A 21,716-nucleotide genomic window follows, 5' to 3' on the forward strand; every position below is an offset into this window, starting at 1 on the left:
CCTCTTGGAATGAGCACTTGTATGAAAAATGATAAATGCTGCGTTGCATGGGGATTAACACTTGCTTATGAACTTGCTTGTAATGGAGTAATGCTTCTCTTTCAGCAGTGTGAAGGCTTGCTGTACTTCTAGGCCTGATTAAGAACCTTCACTACTGCTCAGCCAAGAGAACCATCTGCTGTCAGAAACATAACTGCATTAGGATTTGTCTCACTCCTGCATGTTGTCCTCAAGAACGCAAAATACTTTCACATACATCCACTTCCTTACAAAAATTCTTGTTCTTGCTGCTTTCTTCTCTCTCTCATTGTGAGACTTGCATTTCTGCTCGTGTTTAATGCATCTGCGTGAGATCTGTGCTTTGTTAGCATGAATGTGACCATCCAGAGCTGATTTAACTGATGGTGTTGCTGTGTAAAAAAAATAGTATTTATTCTCATGTTATTTGATGGGAGGGATTACAGTGTCCTGTGGGAGGGTCACAGAATGGGTCAGTCTGCAAGTTACTTGTGTTTATGAAGCTTCCTTGACATCTCTCTGTATACTTAGTACTGAGCACTACTGAGTGAAGATTTAAGGTAGAACCTGATTGCTGCTTTGTAGGATGGCCCTTTCTGCAGTGAGCTAAGTCATGCAAGGTTTGGTTAAGTTCATTCCTTAGGACTGATACATGCTAATGAATTTATGTGTGGTTGTTTCCTCTAACAGTGCTGCAGTACTGCTATGATATGCACAGACCCCAGCACAGTAGTAGCTATGGTTTTCCAGTGTAAGCAGCTTCTGGGAACTTAACTGGAAAGGAAGAACTTTTTGATAGAGTCAAATGACTTGATAGCTTCTATTCTATCTTCAAAAGTAGTGAGAAGTTTAAGTAAAAACCACTGAAGTTTTTCAGTGCTAAATCTACATATGAAAATGAATTTCAAATTACAGTCCTTTTTACTGTGATTTCTTCTGCCTTTTGCCATATTCAAATATGACGTTGCATGATGCCATAGCAGGTTTTTTTTTTTTTTTTTTTTTTTTTTTAAGTGAACTCTTCCTAACAAGCCTTGATGGTAAAAAGTAGGGATTTGTAATCTGAAGCTTTGTCTTTTAGTAAGCCCCTATTAATACTAAAATAGTTTACTGCTTAAGAGAAACAGAATTTTTTTTCTACAAGACTTTAATTCACTTATATTGAGAGTAATAAGGGCAAAGGTAAGAGTAAAGTAGCTCTGTTTTTTGACAAAACCATACTTCCTAACAATCAATTAATACACAGTATTCGCTGACTGGAATTTTCTCTTGTTATGTGAATTATTCTAGAGTAATCAATCCTGTACCTATACCCCCAAGGAGATCTCAGCATATTATCTAGCCTAAACCCTCACCTTTGTTGAGTTATATCTGTGTAGTGCTAAAATGCAATAATAGTAGGGTAGCGAAGTCCTAGGCTGCAGCATGTAAGGATAAGTACAAATATAGCAGCTGTGGATGTAGAAACAAAGGAAAAAATCTGCTCACCTTGGAAAGACCTCAAGTAGGGAGGGATCTTCAGCAAGATACCCTTATCTCCACTGCCAACCCATAAATGTGATGTGGGAGTGTGTGGATCCTGGCTTCACCCCTTCTGGTCCCTCAAGTACATTGCATGGATCTGAGCTCCCCTGGGCTGGTCCCTGCCTTCCCACCAGGTGTTCAATCACTGTTTCAAACCATGACTTAGCATTTCTGCTGCCATCTTTTGATGGTATATGTCCTAGTTTCTCTTCATTGGAAGCCTTGAAGTAGGTTCTGTGTTCTTGCTAAGTAGTTGGTTCTCCACGCTTACTAAGAAGGAGGAAAGAAATAGAACGTGTTCTAGATTCAGGAAACACCTTTTTACTTTCTTTTTACTTTCTTGCTAGTTGTGTATTGCTACAGTTTGTCACCATATTGTCTAGAGCAAACTTCTTAGTGTTTTTGTTTTTTTTTTTTTTGTTCTCTTCTACAGCGTGCTCTTTTCTGGTTTGTATGAGGAAAGCTCTTATTGGGTTTAGTGAGCTTTACAAACTTCCACCCATTAGTTTTACATACTAGTTATCTTTTCTGAAGGGTCACCTGGTGGTGAATTCTCATTCCAAATAAGTTGTCAGCAAAGGTATGGAAGACCCGACTTGTATGATTTTATATTTCAGAAAGCTATCGAGGTCAGAAGTAGAAGTTAAATTATCTTAGTCAAAAGGCTATTCTTTGCTAGATAAAAATGTAGAAACAGACACAAGGTTAACCTTTAATTTGCGCTTCAGCTGGTACGCGGAAAGTTAATATTTGTGGTTCTCATCAGAACAATCCATTGTCGCATGAAGTGGCCAAAATATGTACAAATAGCAAGTTGTGTGACTTCAACTAAAGGAGCCTTTGCTCAGTCTGTAATCTATTTAAAGCCTAGCTTAAAGACAAAGAATATAATATATTATAAATTCTGAAATCTCTTCATGCCACCAATGTATGATAACGTCTCTTCTAAACAAAGATTCTTTTGACCTTGTTAAATTTATCCTTGGAATGTGGGGTTAAGATAGCGGCTAGAGGCTTTTGACCATGGATAATAGCTCAGAATGCAACCAAGACTTCTGCAGTACACGCAAGTAATTAGCTTAGCTTAGCGGAGCAGAGGTTGCGTTTTAATTTAGCATGAGGCTTAAAACAATGGTCTCCAAACTTTATTTTAGTACTTCCACAGAACCGCAAAAAATCATTTTTTCCTCTCTGCATACATGCTTACAGATTTTATTTGGGGGTTTTAAATGTAAGAGTGCATGTGTTGAAGTAGTTTCTACAATATTACTTATTTGATTTATTTGTTTTTAAGTAGCTAGCTTGCATTCAGCAGTTTAGCGAAGTTGCAGGCTAAATGAGAACTAGAAATTAAGATCCCATAACAATCAGAATGATGAAAGAAGAGGAGATCTCTGGGCAGGAAGGGTTTGTGTATTAAGAATCTGGTCAGTTCATTTCAGAGAGTGTTATTAGTAACAGCACTTTTGCACAGTTGCTTTGTCTTTTCAAACTTTTCACAGATTCTCATGTATTTTTTCTTTTCCCTGTCGCTTAGCAGTTTTAGATAATAATGATGAGAAGTAAACGGTTGTATTGTTTCTTTTCTCAAGTAGCAGGAGCTGAAAGCATCTGAAAGTATCACTGTTTCTTGTAGTTGTTTCCTGTCCAGCTTGTGTGAGCTTCATCAAACATTCATCATGTAAGTTTTTCCTGAGATTTAAAATGGAAACACAGATGATTTTGTGATCAGTGTTCAGAATGCACCTCTACGCTTTCTTGCATCATGCTTTGGATGTTTCTAACACCTTCATGTGGTTGGATACTGCTGTTTGGGTCAGTGTTATGACCTACTTTTAATATGAGGCTTATTGAAATCACCAATCCAGGTTGCAGCAAGGCACTGCATTTGTGGTCACCTACCGAGTTTCTACTGCTGTTCCCATCACACTTGTCTGTGCTTTGAGACTTGATATGAATAGGTCACATTTGTGTGCTTCACTTCCCACTTGTAGAAGAGTTTACCTCTTCCTTCTCCTTTTCTCCTGTAATTAAATAGTCAGCTCCTCAAAAGAGATTTTTTTGCTGTCTTTCAGGGTCTGTTTGCAGATCACTGAACAGTAAAAGTATGAGCTGACATTAATTCTTAAAGCAAGAAATGGTTACAGAAAGACAGCCATGGATGGGGCTACCCCTTCTCCATGTAAGATCATCATGAACACTATTATTGTCCACAGATACTTGATATCAGAACACCACAGGCAGTTTTGCTGTTCATTATGTCCATGGCATACAAGGCAAGAAAATCACATCAAGGAAGAGAAAGATCAGACATGAAGAAAAGGTTTTTAATCAGAGAAGCCAGATTCCTTTTTTCAGTTGTCTTCTATATCCTTGTTTCTAGTTTCTTTAGGCCAAATATTCCCAGTTTGCTAATTCTTTCCCCTGAAATTTTGCTTTCCAGAATTCTTTGCTTTTCTCTGTGTTTTCCCTTCAGAACATATCACTTCTGCAGCAACTAGAACCAAACGCAGTGCGTTGTTGCGGCTTTATCACGAAGTACAAAGAAAGATTATTTCATTAACCCTGTGGTTCTGCTTGTGTTCTGAAATACCAGCTTAATGTCATTCTCCTGTTTCAAAGGGGGCTGTGTAATTCATGTTCTGTTCCTGAAATGTGACTTCTTGATCTGATCCTTTTCTTCTCTATTGGTCAAATGAATTATTCATGCCCAATTCTAGAACTTTCGAATTGTTTTTCCTTGTTGATTTCTGCCAATCTTGTTTTCACGTTTCATCTTCCAAGTAGCTGCAAGTATTTTCAGTTTTCTTTCCAGTACTTGCAACTCCTTCTACTTTTATTGGCCCCAAATTTGATAAACTTATTTTCTCAATATCTGGATTATTACTGAGAATATTGGGTGATTTATAAACACTTGACAGTAGTCTTACATTCATAGCTCCCTTGGGTTATATTCAAACAGTTGATCACATTGTTTCTCGTATGGCCTTATTTAAATTGATATTGCCCTGCACTGTAATTTGTAGAACAAAGAAAGACATCTAAGTCAATGCCTTTGTACTGCCCATCCTCTGCTTGTTCTGAGGGATGCACTTATGTTTCTTCTGTTAGGCAAACACGGTGTATAATTTGCTTGATATAGAATTCTGTGATTTTATGATTTTATATATATACATATATATTGTTTACATTCACTTGATGTTTGCACATTTCTTAGCCCTGGTTTATCACTTCTTTCTCCAAGGTCTCCAGGTTCAGTAAGGAAACTGCTACTGTGCAATTTCCTCGCATTTCTCTACGAGGTTTCTAAAAGAAATCTCAGCAGCTGTGACTTTAGAAAACACTGGGCTACAAAATAGATATATGCACAAATGTAGTATTTTAATAATCTAGCACAAATCTTGTTTGTATGCTGCCATGTTTCTGCGCTTTTTTCCTTCATTTGCTGATGAATTGATTGAGTATATTTTTCGGTAATGCATAATAGATCTAGTGCATATTATTTTAATACAGATGATAAGCAGCGACACAGTACTTATTATAAACACGAGACAGGGCCTGTTGGCACAGAGAATCTCTGCTTGTGGATGGTGAATGTTCACAGGAATCAAGAGGGAAACACTTTCAGATGATATTGTCTGCTGAACTGATCATCTTCACAAGGCTTAATTCATCATTCAAGTCAAATTTATAGTTGTAGAATCATAGAATGGCCTGGGTTGGAAAGGAGCACAGCGCTCATCCAGTTCCAACCCCCTGCTGTGTGCAGGTCGCCAACCAGCAGCCCAGGCTGCCCAGAGCCACATCCAGCCTGGCCTTGAATGCCTGCAGGGATGGGGCATCCACAGCCTCCTTGGGCAACCTGTTCCAGTGCCTCACCACCCTCTGGTGAAAAACTTCCTCCTCATATCCAACCTAAACCTCTCCTGTCTCACTTTAAAACCATTCCCCTTTTCCTATCACTGTCCACCTTCAGCTGTTCCCCCTCCTGTTTATACGCTCCCTTCAGGTGGTAGAAGACCACAGTGAGGTCTCTGTGGAGCCTTCCAATTTAGTGACTGAAGGAACTGGGGCTGTTTAGTCTGGGGAAGAGGAGGCTGAATAAGAGACATTATTGCTCTCTTCCAGTACTTGAAAGGTGATTGCAGTGAGAGTGGGGTTGGTCACATCTCACTGGTTGGGATGAGGAGAAATGGCCTCAAGATGAGCCAGGAAGTTTAGATTGGATATCAGGAAAAAATTCTTTACAGAATTAATTTACAGTTAAGCACTGGAATAGGCTCCCCAGGGAGGTGGTTGAGTCACCATCCCTGGATGTGTTTAAAAAGCATTTGGATGTGGTGCTCAGGGACGTGATTTAGAGGTGGGTTGTTAGAGTAGTATGGTTAGGTTGTGGTTGGACTTGATGATCTTGAAGATCTTTTCCAAACAGAGCAATTCTATTACTCTCTTCTCCAAGCTAAACAAGCCCAGTTCCCACAAATTTTCTTCATAGGAGAGGTGCTCCAGGCCTTTGATCATCTTATTGGTCCCCCTCTGGGCCCTAGAGCTCTGCATCTTTCTTGTGCTGGGAGCCTGGATACAGTGCTGCAGATGGGACCTCACAAGAGTTGAGTAGAGGAGGAGAATCACCTCTCTTTTCCTGCTGGCCACCTCTTCTTTTAATACAGCCTAGGATATAGTTGGCTTTTGTTAACTGTGATCTCAAGGACACATAGGACCTTTTGATAAAACTTTGTGCTTTGTGCAAGAGCCTATGTGCTGTGCTCATAAAAAAGAATCTGCAGCAGTGAAGCTGCTCCACTGCCACCACTGCTGGAACACACCACACACTACCTCCCTGTGCCTCGCATCCATTTGGTCTCTGATTTTTTTTCAAGTAGAGGAATTGAGTGGTGTACCTTTGCTTTAGACACGCTTTAATATCAGCCACCATTTGATCAGACTGCACCTCTGCTGCCATCTGTCACATGGAGGGAAACATAACAAAATATTGATTGGAAGGCTCAACTTCTACTGTCATACCACCAACATCTGCCTCTGATGTTATGGGCCAACATAATACAGAAGGCGTTTCTTGAAATCCCAAGGAGTGTTTTGCAGTCAACATGCCCAAGGGATGAGATGCTGTCCAAAGAGCCCTTAGGCTGAACAGTGGGCCCAGGATAACCTTGTGAGGTTCGTCAAAGCCAAGAGCAAGTCCTTGCACCTGGATTGAGGCAACCCCCACTGCCAATACAAACTGGAGGATGAAAGGATTGAGTACAGCCCTACTGAAAAGGACTTGGAGGTACTGGTGGATGGTAAATTGGGCGTGAGCCAGAATGTGCCCTTGTAGCCCACAAAGGCAACTGTATCCTGGGCTGTGTCCTAAGCAGCATGGCTAGCAGGTTAATCCTGCCCCTCTATGCTGATGAGGCCTCACCTGGAGTACTGAGTCCGGATGTGGAGCCCTCAGTATAGGAGAGATGTGGACCTGATGGAGCATGTCCAGAGGAGGGCCACAAAAAATGATCCAAGGACGGAACGCCTCTCCTATGGGAACAGGCTGAGAGAGCTTGGCTGTTGAGCCTGGAGACAAGAAGGCTACGGGGAGACCTGACATTTTCCTCTCAGTACCTAACGAGGGGCTGTAAGAAAGAATGCGACAGACTCTTAAGCTTTAGCAGAGCCTGTGGTGGCAGGGTCAGGTGAAATGGTTTCAAACTTAAAGAGGAGGTTTTAGGTTGGATATAAGGAAGGGTGAGGCACTGGAACAGGTTGCCCAGGGATGTGGTAGATGCCCCATCCCTGGAGACATTTATCCCAAGGCTGGAGGGAGGTCTGGGCACCTGATCTAGTTGTGGATGTCCCTGTTCATTACAGGGAGTTGGACTAGATGACTTTAAATGTCCCTTCCCACTCTAAGGTTTCTACGATTCTATTTTCAACTTCCTTTATCAAAACAGAAAGCACGGCTGCATAGTCTTAGTTGTTCAGAGCCACATGTTTAGCCAGTGTATTGAAACGCGTACAATTATTTGCCATCACTTGAGTCAGCACTGCAAAGCATTGCCCTCCCCGTGCCCTGGTTTCGGTCGGCACAGCGCTCATAGCGCACTGATGGTCTGGTTGTTGCTGAGCAATGGCAGTGTGCCTGGAGCTGCTCTGCAGAGCAGAGCCACTGCCATTGAATCGTGGGTCAGGGGTGGGCCACACTGCAAGCTGTGCTGGGCTGCGTGCAGCCCGTGGGCCATGGGTTGGACGTACTTGATGACATTATGGCAATGAGGTTTTGATGTCTGAGCATTAACAGATGTACAGATCACATCGTTGCTTGACATTAAATTGACGTACCAAGACCTGAAAATCCTGAGAAAGGCAGAATGATAATCGTGAGATGCATCAAAATTCACGTGTTTTGTGTCCATTTTGCTGGTTGTTTTTCTTACTTTTTCCACATGAGTTCCAAAAACTGCTTTGTTGTAAAAAAGTAGGAAAGCAGTTGACTCCATCACAGTCACCCGAGTTGATTCAGCAGCAGGCTGAGGGTTGTGTTTGTCTGCTCACCATTTTAGTAAAAAACTTACTCAGTTAATTGGTTTTTGCATCTTTGATTTCAGCTCCTTAAGGGAGTCAAGATGCTGTTCTTGATGTAGTGAAATGTAACTGTCCAGATGTAATTGGTGTTTTGTATTTTTCAGTAATTTGTATCAGACTCACCAAACTCACAGTAATGTATCATCTCATCAGAAAGAGAAGGCAGTGTCTCCCTAAAGCTTCAAAACCCAGCTAGAGAAAAATATAAATGGTTTCTTTTGTAAAACAGCTCATGACTTTTAAGCCAACCTTATAATTTTTGGGCTATCTCATTTTTAGTATGTGGCTTGGCATACTGTGAGCATTCACTTTACCATCTGCTGTAATTCCACCAAGAGATGTTTTCCTTGACATGCCTACCCCAAAAGTACTTCTGATAACCCTGCTTCCAAGCTCTGAACTCCACTTTCTAGCAAAGAAGCAGGCGTTTTAGCATGTCCAAAGGCCCTTAGAGACAAACATCTTATCTGTTATATTTAAAATGGTATTTAAATTCATTGTAGTTGTAATTCTGATGCCATACTTCAAAAATGTCTTAAAGCCTATATGTAAAAATATTTGTAATGAGAATTAGGAATACCGCAGACTGAGCGTCTCCGGAACCATTATGAACGTGGCTACAGTGGAACTGGCAGTGGTTGGAGATTGAGTAATGGTATGATGGCAGTTCCAGTTCAGGCAGAGAAGACGTTGTGATTGCCACATGTGAATTAATACAGTACTGCTTTTTGCTGTTGAGGATTAGCACATTTTTTTTATAAAAGAATATTTGAAGGAGGAGAGAGTAGGGGAAGAGATGAACCCATCTTGCATACAGCTGCTTTTCTATTTTGATGATTTAAAAATCTGCTATAGCTGGGAAGCATCAAATCTGAGATTATAACATTGCCAGTGCATGTGACAGGACTTAAAATACCAGGTTAGAACTGTGCCCTTCAAACAACCAGAAAAAGAGCAGTAGGCAAGCAAGTCTGTATTCCATTTGGACCTAGCTTTCCTGCTCAACAGCAGTTTGTACTGCAGTGATTTCTTTTCTCTGTGCATCCTTTATGAATATAAAAATAGGGGAAAATGTATAGAAGAAAATAGAGATGCTGGAAGTGATAATCTGAATACTAGAAGTTAAGAATTTGTTTTTCATTATTCTTCCTGATGCGTGAGCCAGTAACTAAGAGTAAATGCACTCTGTTTTTCCTTTAATCCTGTAACGTGAAATTTACAATATTTGAGATACAATATTTGAGATACATTTACAGGACGTACCTTACTGCAAATTCAGGTTAAAAAGTGGCGTGTTCATCATTAAAGTCTCTTTTCAGAAAGTACTCTATAAGAAATGAATCTTTATCATTGTTCATCGAAATGCACTGATTTTTTCAATGGTCAGCAATCTCCAGTGAGCTGTATCACGCTTACATCTCATGAGTAGGAAAGGGAATCTTATTGTTAAGCCAGTATTGCTCTTTCAGTTTACTTTGTCAATAAAATGAAGAATGCAAACGTGCTAAAATGAGGAGGAATATATGGGCTTGCAGCATCATACTCTCATCTTGTGTAAATGCAGCTTGTGGAGATGCAAAAATGAAAATCTGTCCAGCTAGAACATAGCTCACTTAAACTGAGGCTACAGTGATCAGAGAAGGAAATTGGAGTATTGCATGGCTGTAATGTATGGCTTGACATCCAGTGCCTGCTCCTGTGTAATTTACTTGCCTCTTTCAGTCACCTGACTGAAGCCATTAAGTGAGCCACAGGGTAAGCCAGGAAATTCAGCCCTCTGCTTTCCAAGTCCAAAGCTCTGTTGTTTCCCCTCTCCCCGCTCTCGTTCTTCACAGCTGGTCAGCACATGCATTCTGTTTGCTTAGGCCAGGTAGGGCAGCTATGGGAAGATCCATACGGTGCACATGCAAACCTGCACTAAATTTCTGGAACGCAGCAACAGGATGAAGTTAATGTAAAGCAAGGTTTCTTTAACGTTTAAAGTTTCTAAAACTAATAATAAAAAAAAAAGAGACAACAAATTCACTTTACAACCTTTCCTTTTCTCTACTACTACTAACTGAGCGGGCTTGGAACTTGGCCAGAATATTACACATTACTCGAGAAGATTACAAAGAAATCCCAGACATGCACTAGAGAGCTATTAAATTTAACATTTCTAAAAGATATTTTCAACAACTAAATACTTGCTGGAGCATTGTTTTCCCCAGCCTTCAAAAGTTGCCACAGCTCAGTCACAGATAAGAACTTCCAGCTTTTTAATTGATATATAAATTGAGTTTAAAACCAAATCTATAACATTTCCTGTGGTAAAGGAAATAGAGACTCTTCAGTTTGGTTTGCCCCTAATTTGAAAATCATGTTCTCAGGAAATCCTGCGTAATTATTTTACGTAAACAGGAAAAGTAATTATTTCCTTGGGGCTATGTTTGTGTGTAGTGGGGATGAAGAAAAATAGCAGAGATTCTGGAATGCAATGTGTTAATGAAAATATTTTAGAATAAAGGAAAATATGTTTTAAATAAGGTGAATTTCTTTCTGGACAGACGAGTGTGAGGGATTTTTAGATGCTTGGCTTTTTCCTTTACTGTTTCATCAAAGTTCAGTAATGGGAACACAAAAAGATGGAAGGATGACAAATTTGTAGCGAGGGTGCCTTTGTGTTGCTCTTCAGTTGCTCTTGTCTCATCTGTCAAGTTGCTCTTCGTCATCTGGAAATGAATGAATTGTGTAAAGCCATTGTAAAAATGCTGCAGGATTTCAACCCTCACATCCTTCTCTTCTTGCACTGCCGAAGGCCCTTAATTTACTTTTGCCATTTGTAATAGTTCATTTGAAGGTTGAACTTCCCCTCCTGCTCCTCATGAGCTTTTCTGATTTCACTTAGTATTTGAACAAGATATATTGGGCTGCTTTTTCTCTAGAGTTAGTGTGAACTCTGTGCTTCTTCATGTTGTTTTTGTTTTCCGTTAGAAAACAGCATTACACGTTTTATGTATAAATTGTACAGTAAGTGGTCTGGGATTTTTTTGCATGGGTGGAAACAATCTGCAGTTATTGCAGGAATTGAACACTGTTTAGTTATAAAACTTCTGAAATAAAAAGCGAGGGAATTTTGGAGGAACTATTTGCAGATTATTTCTTTTTTAAATCAGGATGGGATTCAGACCATCAGTTAACAAGAGAACTAGACAAACGTGCTGAATACAGAGAATAATAAAGCATAGGAGCAGGTGCATAGTTAATTTCTTTGGATTTGTTTGTGGCATTTTCTAAAAAGTGTAAAGTTTGGTGCATTAGTTTGAGAAACTGTGGTCACAAATAGTCGTGGCTTCAGGGGAGAATTGAAAGCAGTGTTCCTCTTAGCAGAAATTCTAACACTGAAGTTGTTCCAAGAACATAGTTTGAAGTGGAACATCAGGTTAGTTTCCTCCTTTCCTTCCTCAGGGAAAAATTGTGAGTAAATACAGTAACTAGGAAATTACTGGTATTTCTTTGTATATTTCAATGAAGTTGGAACAAGTTTATACAGCAAGCATCTGAAAAGGTATTTTAAGCATGTTGACCTCAAATGGTAATTATGAATTACCTGTGTTGCTGTGAGAGCAACTTCGTGCATCTTACATATACAGGAAGACTTGCAGAGGGAGGATATTCTCAGGAACATGGAATACTGCTTGAAATTTGTGCATGATGAAGTCATACTTGTGTTAGATTAATAGCGTGTTTATCTCTGCTAGGTAATCTGGTGGGGAAAAGCAGTTTAAGCTACTATTGAATAGTTCTCCTTCACTTCTATTTTCTTCATCTCGTATTGATTTTAGAATTTATTTCCATCAAAACCACACCAGATACAAAAAGCACAATAACACTATTTGATAGAGCAAATTCTTAGCTACAAAACTGTTTTTTGACAAAATGACCACCAGTAGCTGTGCATTTTTGACAGCAAAGATCAAGAGCCTGCATGTTGCGCTCATAAAAATCTGCGCCAGTGGAGGTGGCACTCTATTACTGCCACTGCTGGAACATCACCACCACTTCACTGTGCTCACATCCACTGTTCTCTCAGCAAGTGTCAGTGAATGTCAGTGGGTGCAGTATTTTCTACATGGAACAGTTCAGTGACACTCCTTGGCTTCAGGCACGCTTCCATGTCAGGCACCATTTGATCAGGCTGCCCCTCTGCTGCCATCTGTCACACGGCAACCAAATGAAATGGAATGTTGTCAGAAAGGTTCAACCTCTACTGCGTTACCACCAATATCCACCTCTAATGCCACGGACCACCATAATAAAATGGGAGGAATTACCTTCATAGCAGCCCTCGTATCTAACCCTGAAGCCCTCCTTCCCTTTTCTTCTTTGCCATTCAGGAGTTGTACTTGAACTCAGATAATGAATTTGAGATACTGACACGAGGGAAGTTTTAGCAATGCCTTTTTGTAAATTAATTCACCTTTTGCAAGTGAATTTTATTCAGAACCCTTGGGTATAATTCCAAAGGTAGAATTACTAACTTTATGGGTATATTTAAATGCCTTTTAGCCACGTGGGCAAATTTGGGCTATACTCAAGTTGCCTTCATATAAAGAAATGTTTGGATTCTCAAAGAGTAAAAGAGAAAAAGCACATGTCCAAATAATTTGTTGCAAAGACTTGAAAAGCCTTCAGTCTTTTTAATCAAAAACTTTAGCTGAGAACTGCAGACTAGCATTGCTATGTGTATTTACTTTACAGGTATAGGGCTAGTATAGATGCTATTCTCAGAAGTTATCCAGAAATTAGAAGACTGGAATCCCTCAGAGTCTTCGAAGTTTATGCTGTTTTAGTCATCTTTGTTGGCATTTTTAGCCTCAGATGCTAATTCTTGCAAGCACCGTAAAGTTTCCTCTCGTGCAGAATGATTTCGAAGTGAAGCTTCTTTTTCTGTTCATTCCGTTCATCATTATGCTCTTCCAATTTATGACTATCCAATAAATAAAATATCAGCTACATGAAATAGCAGGTATCCCTTGTCATTTCCAAGTCTTATGCTCCATATTCGAGCAAAGATTTTCTGTCAACTAGTGGAAGAGAAAAATAAGGAAACGAATGAAAAACAAACTTTAAAAAGCAACAGGAAAAATAGGTGAAATAAAATTCATTTCTACAGTGATGAAAGCATTTAGATATCACATTTTTACTGGAAAAAAAAATCAAACAAACTTCTTTTAGAGCAAAATTAACAGAAACAACTGCAGGCAATTACAGGCTTCAGTTTGTTGAGGTACTTAAGCATGTGTCTCTCTTAGTAGTCGTTTGACTTTAGGGGGATTATTCATGTTCATAAAATTAGATGTGCTTAAGTAACTTGGTGCATCAAGGTAATAATGGCTATTTTAATGCAATAACCTTCAACGTAGATTTTCTTTGGTGTCTGGGTTTTCCGAATCATCAGTTGATAGACATTTTGTTGTGTCACTTAGTAATTTGTCAAGGCTTAGTAAACGTGTGTATCCTTACATACTGTATGGATAATATTTATTCTGTACTCAGAGGAAGCAGTCTTGAAAAGGTGAATCAAAGTTGTGATGTTTTAACTGCTCTCACGTAGGTTAAATGTATTTAATAAATCTTTGTTTTATGTTACAGGACAGCCCACAGGCAGGAGTACTGAATGTTTCCTGCCAAATGCTCTTGGTGAAATTAGCTAATTTGATTTATAGGCATGATGCACACCGTGACAAGTTTGCATCAAGGAGCACACAGATTTTATGTCTGTCATCTAAAGAATTTTCTTAGCTACGTACACATGTAAGAGATTCTGTGATTTAGGGATTCAGTGCATTAGATGATCCTGCCTCATTAGGCTCATCTTCAAACATTTTACTTTAGGTCTTAACAATCAGAGAGATACAAATTTGTTTTGGAGATACAGTGCGTTTGTATTTTGAAGAGTGGGTGTTAACCTGAAAGTAGTACAAGGACATGGAGCAGAGAGTAGCTAAGATTTGCAGACTTGGGTTACTTAGGAAATAAAAGTGAAACATAAATTTAGGCAAAGGTTTGCAGTGGGACCATTTATTTAGCTTAGAAACCTAGGCTTTTGTTCTCATGTGCAGAAAGAGTCTGCTTTAGCTCAGATTCAATGTAGTCAAGTTAGATTACCTCAAAGTAAAAGAACAAATGAAGAATAAAGCTTAACTGCTGTCATAGCTAGTGTTTAAACAGAAGAACCTTTTCTCCTACAGAGAATTACTTACTCCTATGGCTAGTAAAAAATAGAGGCATTTGTACAGCTTCAAACAAGTAAGCAATTTTTAAATTCAATGTTGACTTATTCTTTTGTTTAATAATAAAACTCAATATGTCTGGTATTACTGACTATCACAAGCAATCAATTAAATGATATTTGTTAACTTAATATTCAAGGAACTGCACAACAGGCTAGAGCGTGGAATCTTCTTTTTTGTTATGGGATTCTAGCTATCTATCTGGACTTTTTTTCCTTCTCCCTTCACACTAAATTGCCTTTTCAGTTACTTGACTAAGTGTATAATATTATATCGTTATGGCTAAGATTTTAAGTTGGAAATAGTTATTGCTGTAGTTTTTCAGGTTTCTATGGCTTCCTGCAAAAAAAAAACCCACAAGAAAACAGAATTAGGATTCTGTCCATTCTTACATTCATACTTTTAAGAACTTTGGAACTTGTAATGATAGCACCAGTTAAAAAGTATATGAAGCAGGTCTAGGAAAAAAGTATAAGAAGATTGGCCATGTGAAATGGATTTTTTTGTTATGCTAAAAATGCAGCTGTTTCAAGTGGAAAGCAAGAAATATCTGTAAGTGGAAGTGAATATATCCAGTTTGTCAGCTGACTTCTTGTGAGGTCATCAAACCGAAGAATTTGGCACTTTTATTTCTGTTAATTGGGTAATGGGGATGTATAGTTAGGTCTCCTCAGTTAATGATGGGAGTGTGACCCACGTGTATAAGAAGGAGCAAATAAATAGAAAAGGGATGAAGTTTGCATATCTGGTCTAGATAAGCTGTGTAAATTATGCTCACTGCATCGATTCATTTACGCGATCTTACTGCCTCTTGTGCTGCTGAAGCATAACAGGATAGAATGCTATGGGGCTACAGAGTAAATGTATAATTAGGCAAGAGAGGTTTTTTTGTGAAAATAAATTGTGCAAATGACATAATCAAAATGGAGTGTTATTCATTGCAACAGTTATTGAGATATAGCAGATGTAGTCTACTAAAATCTTGAAGCTCGTGTGCAGTTGGGAGTTACATTTGAAATTGCTGCATATATGGATGAGTCTTTTAAACTGGGATCCTTTCTTATTTCCCCTGCCTTACCAGGTCCATTTCAGATGAACAGTTGCCATCTCTGTCCTCAAAGTTCTCTTGAGAGAAGTTTAGTAGAATGCTAATAGAATGCTATTATATAAGCTGTTATATCACTCTTTTAAGATATTGAGGGATCATCTGTGAGAACAACACTGTTTGGTTAAAGAAATTAATGTGAAATAAGGCTTGCAGGTTGTGCTTTGAAGGATACTGGTAAACCCATATTGTTGATCATTTATAGCGATGTAAACCAGAATTTGGCTTAGAGGAAAAGCTACTGGAAAGTTGCTTTCTGTTGTGTCAAGGAACAATGCTTAATCAATAAGGAACAACACTAAGTTTCAGTAATGCAAAAGTTGATGGAAATGAGGATCTTCCTCATACCAAAATGAGGAGCTGAAGCTGGGGTGAGCTTGATGGGAAATATATATTAAAATGCAAACAAAGTTATTGTTACATATTGTAAGTGAGCTGAGGAAGGTTGTCAGAATGGAGGTGATGTTCCAAGTTCTGAAAAATTCATTAGATCTTCAGACCATGATAACAGAATGATTTGAGAAAGCATGAATCTGCTTGATTTATTGCAAATCATATGGCTGAGGAGTACATGGAACAAACAGATGCAACTATTCACTGAAGTTGAAATAGAAAATAGAGGAGAGTGCTGAAGTGGAGAAAATAAAAGTATGTAGCTACAGGAAGACAAACATTGTTGGAACAGTGTACACTGTACATACTGTACTGTAACATGCTGAACAGTATTAGACATCTTTGTAGAAGACTAGCAAGTGTGTATATTCAGCAGCTAATTTTGTAATCTGTGTAAGTTCTTAGGTGGAATTTGTCATTGATTTGTATAGTCTGTTTTCATTTTATTGAGTGTGCTTGACAGGTAAATTGTCATAAAATATGGTATTAAATTTAGTTGTTTCTATTTACTTAAAAATTAAGTTGCATCTGACTCTGACAGATACGTACTTCTGTTGCAATTAATTTGTGCACTTGCATAAGTACTCTTGGTGAGAATATGTACTCAAGCTGCAGACTGTGTGTTGTTGATGTTGTTGTTGGTTTTGGATGCCTCTATTTCCAGGCATATCCAACTTGCAGGCTGCAGGTGACAGTGCAGCCCACACCCCCTGCTGCTTTGTCATCATGCCCCCACTGAGCTGCCTGGCCTCAGGACTTGGAGAGGGCACAGTGCAGTGTGGATAAATTGTATATATAGTATGACACTATGCTTAATTTGCAAGGAAACTGTATCAGTTTTCAAATATTGCAATTTGGAAAGACATCATATGCAGAAACTTGCTGCCAGACTTGATGCATATCAGAGAATGCTTCATAAAGACAAAATAGTGGAACTGAAAGAAGTCTGTTACCTCAACAAAATACTTCAAAAAGCATCAGAACTCAAATGGACTCTGTTATAAAAGCTAGGTACATTATAGAAAATCTGATGGCAAAAAAAAAAAAAAAAAATTAATCAGAACCATTTCCATGTATGGAAAGTATGACATATATAACATGTCCTGACTGGGAAAAAAAAAAAAATCTAAAATTAATTTGTTCACTAAGTTTAGTCAGGTGAACTGAAGAAATAGGAAAATCTATTAAACAAACAAATAAACAACACTTGGAGAGTAAAGCTGCCGAGAAATGATTTATTTGGTGCCAGTGAAAGATACAACTAAATCTCTTGATTTGTATGAAGCAGGAAAAAAAATACATTAAAGCAGTTTGCTTTAACCTTCGTCAATGTATCTGGTATTGCTACCGATGGTGCCCCGGTGATGGATGGTAAAAAACACAGGGACTTATAAAGTTAATATGAAATAATGCATTTACCACCAGTAACTCACATCTGATGAAATATCACTGCATCAGAGATCAAGAAAATGTATGTACAAAAGCTTTAAAAGTGGATAATGTCATGCAAATCATCCTCATAGCTATGAATTTCATAAAGCCCAAGGGACTGAAATGATTGCCAGTTCTAGGAGTTCCTTAGAAGTATGGATGCTGATTATGGGGATCATTTGCCTTTCTGAAGGAAGGTGGCGGAGTCGGGGTAAAATGCCTACAGACTTTGCAAAGTGAAATCCTGTCCTTTTTGGAATCAAAAGGAAAATTTGTGCCAGAATGCGAAGATTAAAAATGGCTCACAGATTTAGCGTTTTTGGTGGATTTGACTGCTCCATTAAATGAGCTAAACGTGCATCTTCAAGGTGAAAACCTCATTATCTGTGCCATGTTTCGGACAACAACAGTGTTTGAAATTAAATTATTGCAAGCTCAAGTAGTAATTTCATGCATTTTACTACACTGGCTAAACACAGTCCTATAACAGTGAAAAATATGCTGTCTTGCTTTCCATTTTGATAATGGTATTGAAGGTCTCTAAAAAAATCATCATCCTTTTCAGTATTTGTGACTCCATTTTGAGTTGCCATGGAACTTGCAAATTTTCCCATGGAACTTACAGAGTTGCAATCAGATATTCAGTACAAAGAAAAATTTGGTCGTGTCTCTTTACCAGACTTTGATAAGCCCTCTCTTATCAGAGAAAAATATCCCATGCTTGATGGTCACGCCTTATTCGTGTCATCACTTTTTGGTGGTATGTACATTACTGAACAACTGTTGTTAAGGATGAAGCGCAGGAAGAGTAATATGTCATCAAAAATCTTTGATAAACGCCTTGAAAACTCACTAGGAGTGGCAACCATTGCCATCTAATTGGCCTGATGAATTAGTTTCACAAAAACAAGGTCAAACATCCCACTGGTTTTGTTTTTGTTGCTCTCTGTTTTATGTGTTTTAATAAATAATACTTTTTAAATAAAGTTTTGTTATTTATATACATTAATTGTATTATATATTTTAAATGTGGCCCTTGTGCAGCCCAGGCAAGCCATAAGGTTGGGCAACCATGCTCTATTTCCTAGTTGGCCACTGTTATTCCAAAAATAATAGTTGAAAAAAAATATTTATTAAGAAACCATTTTCTTAAGCCACTTTTCATGTAAGGCACAAGATCTGTGGTTGTATATTCTGTACAATCAGTACACATTAATGGAAACATTAGAACATCTGATGGTGTCAAGATATAAAGGAAGAAGATGTTCTTGAAAAGAATTAGTGATTGAAAGTGGTAGCACCTTAAACCTGATGTAGAAAACCATTCTCATGCAGAGTAACTTAAAGACATGCTTAATTTGACTCGTGAATTCTTACTGAGGACAGTGAGACTTGATGTATCGCACAGAGCAGGAATAGGCATAAGAATATGTTTAATAAGTGTTTTCTAACCACGGAGGGTGGCATGGGGTTCATTCTGCTATCTTGTTAAGTACATGGTAAAGCTCAAACAAAGTATTTTTGAAGGGATACTTAGAAGCAAAGCAGGCACATTTTTTTTTCCAAACACAATTTTGTACACTTAAAATAGAAACCTCTTCTACAACGTCCAAACTGATAAAGAAATTGCACAGTTCTAGAAATTGTTCACATGAATGCATCTGAAAATGTTCTGGTAATAGAAAACAGAAATATAAATGAAATGGTAGTCATCAAGAAAGAAATAAGCGTTGTTTCTAAGGCCAAAGAGATTTCTTTCTTTCAGCGTGAATGCTTCCTCATGCATTTTCTAGTTTTAAGACTAATTGTTGGTATTGCTGTGGTAGTAGGAGTGTTTACAGCTGAAAGCTAGCTCAGATTCTCTGTGTTTAATCTGCACTTTCTTCTTTAACTGCAATATCTTTCTTCTCTCCCAATTATAGTACAGTCTTTAGTTATCTTATGAAAGACAAAATAAATATAGACATAAATGAATGGAGATCCACTTTTCTGTTTTGGTAACCATAACACAACTGTTTGCTCCCAATAAATACATGTGGAAAGCTGCTCTCATTTTGTTTCTGTATTTGTCTTCTTAGCCAATGTATGTTCATCTTTCATAGAAAGTTTTTCTGATCCTATGATATGTTGTTGAGATTCTAGTTTCAAAGAAAACACAGTTTATGTTGGAATTGTTGAAGTAGTTAAACTTACTAAGTGCTTAGAGAGTTCACTGGAAGAATGACTCAGCTTCATTCACATCCTGGTCAACGTCTCCTTCTTTCACACTGTTGTTTGCTTAAGTGTATGAGAAATCTTCCCTCTCACTTAAGTGCTATGTCAAAGGATTTTCAGGGTGGCATGCACCCAAAATGGCAATCTGTGGAAAAGGTTGCTGTGAATTTTATTTAAATTTGGTGTTTCATAAGTTGGTAAATTATTAGAAAAAATAAGATTAGACTGCAGTTTTAGGGTTTTTATGCATGTTGCGTTAATAGCTGAACACTGACTAAAGTTCAATGCAAGTAACTTTTCACTGGTTCATTCTGTGCTGTAGAGATAGGTACAGGACACTAGTGACTGTTTACATCTTTGATACCTAATATTTTATTAGAATTTGGTTGTGACTGGTGGCACAGAGTCCAGTTGGAGGCCTGTATTTAGGCGGTATTCCTCAGCAGTCGGTGCTGGGTATGGTCTTGTGCAACATCTGCATCCAGGACCTTGATGAGGGGATAATGTCCACCCTCAGCAAGTTTGCTGATGATGCCAAGGTAGGAGGAATGGCTGACACACCTGAAAGCTGCACTGCCCTTCGGTGAGACCTGGGCAGGCTGGGGAGTTGGGCAGATAGGAACCAGATGAGGTTTAACCAAAGCAAGTGTAGAGTCTTGCACCTAAGGAGGAATAACTGCATACACCAGTGCAGGTTGGGGATGACTGCTGGAGAGGAGCTCTGCAGAGAGGGAGCAAGGTGTCCTACTGGAAAACAGGTCGGCTGTGAGCCAGCAGTGTGCCCTGGTGGCCAAGAAGTGGCATCCTAGCGTGTGTTAAAGAGTGACCATGCAGGCCAAGGAAAGTGATGCTCCCCCTCTACTTTGCTCTGATCAGGCTTTACCTGGAGTACTGTCCTTGATACAAAAAAGACAGGGATTCTCCTGGAAAGAGTCCAATGGAGAGCCATGAAGATGATAAGAGGAGGCCCGGAGCACCTCTCTTATGAGGAAAGGCTGAGCGACTTGGGTCTGTTCAGCCTTGAGAAAAGAAGACGGGGGATCTTATGAATGTCTAATAAATATCTAAGGTGCTGGAGGCAAAGGCATGAGGCCAGACTCTTTTCAGTGGTGCTAGGACAAGGGAAAATGGCTACAGACTGAAGCATAGGAAGTTCTATAAAATTGTGTGTAGGAACTTCTTCACAGGCTGCCCAGGGAGGTTCTGGAGGCTCCTTCTCTGCAGAAGTTCAAGGCTTGCCTGGATGCCTACCTGTGAAGGGCTGCTCTAAGGAGCCTGCTCTGGCAGGGGAGGTTGAACTAGATGATTTCTAGAGATCTTTTCCAGCCCCTACAATTCTGTGATTCTGTGATATTTAGTGCGTATCTAAATATTCTATTTTCTATTAAGTGAAGGCAAAGTATCTTCAGTGTCTATAAATGAGGAAGAGAACATAATACGTCTCAGGGCCCAGGTGGGATTATAGCAAGCAGTAGCTGCAGAGATCATCCATCTTTGTACCTCACATTCCCTCTAGCGATCCCTCTAGTGCCATCCCTATAGCACCCCAAATGTTGTTCCCCAGAATATGGGCAACAGAAGCAGAATCACCCATGTGTATGAACACCAGCAGATGTGTCTGCCACACAGCAATAGTTCAAATACTCAGACAGGATACTTTGCCTACAGAGCTGCCCTTGGATGAACAGTTATAACTCATTTTCTTTAGCCTCTTTTGGTAACAAATGTGGAATCTTTCTAACAAACTCATTTTTTGGAGAGTTCCCTGGAAGAAAGATTTGGCATCATTCACATCCTGGTCAGTATCTCTTTTCCCCACAGTGACATCTGCCCAAGTATATGAGAAACATCCCATTTTATTTGGTTGCAAAATGCAAGTCCAAATTTAGCACTGATTTCACTTTCTATGCATAACCCTCTTTGGCTTGTTTTCCTTCCCGAAAGGTTAGAGCACAAGCCAGGTGTACAGCTTCTACAGTATTCTGCAACAGCTTTCTTACTCCAGTGATCACATACAAATGCCATTGTATTTAAACATGGGTAGCAATTGTTTAGGCAAGGGAATCATTTTCTGTGATGTTTGTGCATCTTTTCCTACTCTAATAAGAAATGACCTGTTGTCATCATGTCAGAGAAGAACTGCCTTTTAAGATAGAGTTTTTCCCACACATCATCTT

The 21,716-nt window shown here is 38.9% G+C and overlaps 1 protein-coding gene and 1 long non-coding RNA gene across 3 annotated transcripts in view; one reads left to right on the top strand and one right to left on the bottom strand.

The window, feature by feature from the left end:
* LOC128088467 (uncharacterized) overlaps positions 1-21,716 on the bottom strand; it is a 166,038-nt gene that overhangs the window by 92,475 nt on the left and 51,847 nt on the right. The gene's annotated exons all lie outside the window — the stretch shown is intronic.
* The window catches only part of SUGCT (succinyl-CoA:glutarate-CoA transferase), a 330,926-nt gene that overhangs the window by 72,895 nt on the left and 236,315 nt on the right, over positions 1-21,716 (top strand). The gene's annotated exons all lie outside the window — the stretch shown is intronic.

Source organism: Tympanuchus pallidicinctus, unplaced genomic scaffold (genome assembly GCF_026119805.1).
Source record: "Tympanuchus pallidicinctus isolate F22 unplaced genomic scaffold, pur_lepc_1.0 scaffold34, whole genome shotgun sequence".
Lineage (NCBI taxonomy): Eukaryota > Metazoa > Chordata > Aves > Galliformes > Phasianidae > Tympanuchus > Tympanuchus pallidicinctus.